Below are 2,050 nucleotides of genomic sequence, written 5' to 3' on the forward strand. Positions count from 1 at the left end.
CAGTCCTTGTCTCACATGGGATTTACAGCCTAATAATAATAATAATGGCATTTAAGTGCTTACTGTGTACAAAACACTGTTCTAAGTGCTGGAGGAGATACGACGTGATCAGGTTGTTCACATCATAGTCTTAATCCCCATTTTACAGATGAGGTAACTGAGGCACAGAGAAGTTAAGTGACTTACCCAAAGTCACACAGCTGACAATTGGTGGAGCCAGGATTTGAACCCATGACCTCTGACTCCAAAGTCCATGCTCTTTCCACTGAGCCACGCTGCTTCTAGTGGGGAGGGGACTTGGGGCAAACAGGTACAGGTTCAGGGTGTCTGGTGTACTGGACTGGAAAGCCAATGGCCAGGAATTGGACAGGGCTAGGTCAACATTCGAACCCATGACTTCTGATTCCCAAGCCTGTGCTCTTTCCACTGAGCCATGCTGCTTTTCTTATGATTATGATTCTCCCCTATAATTGACATCTGTCAGTCATATTCAATCAGAAGCTGGTCTGGCACCTTCCCCCCCAACACATCTCTGCAGCTGTGATGGAGGCACAGGAATGGACCTGTTGCACGCACATCTGGTTAGTTCTGTGGTGATGGAATTCCAAGTAGCAATCACTTCAAGAAGAAGTGATTTCTGCCAGGATGACACGCTACCCAAAAGGCACAACAGAACAATCCTCATCAACATTAATTATTGACCAACTGCTGGGGTCATAATGAGAGTGGCTTTGGTCAGATTAAACTGTGTCTGGGCATCCTAACAAATCTACCAATCCCTAGTAGAAGAAGTAGAATTATGATCCACCATGGCACCACCTCCCCAACAACAATAATAATAATAATAATAATGGTATTTAAGCACTTACTATGTGTTCTAAATGCTGGGGAGATACAAGGTGATCAGGTTGCCCCACGTGGGGCTCACAGTCTTAATCCCCATTTTACAGATGAGGTAACTGAGGCACAGAGAAGTTAAGTGGCTTGCCCAAGGTCACACAGCTGACAAGTGGTGTAGTCAACATTCGAACCCATGACTTCTGTTTCCCAAGCCTGTGCTCTTTCCATTGAGCCACGCTGCTTCTTTTATGATTGATTCTCCCCTATAATTGACATCCGTCAGTCATACGCAACCAGAAGCTGGTCTGGCACCTTACCCCCCCCCCCCCAACACATTTCTGCAGCTGTGATGGAGGCACAGGAATGGACCTGATGTGCACACATCAGGATAGGTGCTGATGCCATGGGGCTCCAAAGTACAGGTTGGCCCTTGGCGGGTCCTCACCTCTGACCAGGGGCAGCAGAGGCCAACAGAGATGGTGAGATAGGGATAGGCTGCATCACTAGACCACGAAGTGACTGCTTCACTCCCTGGCCCAGGGGAGTTTCCCCTGCCTTGGACCACTGTTGGCCCCAGGGACCACCCAACTAGGAAAGGGATGTAATAATAATTATCATAATTAAGGTATTATTGGAGTGCTTACTATGTGCCAGGCACTGTTCTAAACGCTGGGGTGGATACAAGCAAATCAGGTTGGCCACAGTCCCTTTTCCCACATGGGGCTCACAGTCTCAATCCCCATTTTATGGATGAGGTAACAGACACAGACAAGTGAAGCGACTTGCCCAAGGTCACACAGCAGACAAGCGGAGGAACCGGGATTAGAATTTATGAGCTTCTGACTACCAGGTACATGCTCTATCCACTATATGATGCTGCTTCTCTGTACCTTCTCCAGATCAATCAGTCAGTGGTTATTTATTTAGTGCTTTCTTTGTGCATGCCACTATACTGAGCACTTGGAGGAACAATAATAATAATTGGGGTATTCATTAAGCATTTACCATGTGCCAGGCACTGTACAAGCATTGGGGTGGATATAAGCAAATTGGGTTGCACACAGTCTCTGTCCCAGTGGGGCTCCAATTCTTAATCCCCATTTTACAGATGAGGTAACTGAGGCACAAAGAAGTTAATTGACTTGCCCAAAGTCACACAGCAGGCAAGTGGCAGACCTGGGATTAGAACCCATGTCCTTCAGACTTCCAA

This window comes from Tachyglossus aculeatus, chromosome 1, assembly GCF_015852505.1.
Source record: "Tachyglossus aculeatus isolate mTacAcu1 chromosome 1, mTacAcu1.pri, whole genome shotgun sequence".
Taxonomy (NCBI): Eukaryota; Metazoa; Chordata; class Mammalia; order Monotremata; family Tachyglossidae; genus Tachyglossus; species Tachyglossus aculeatus.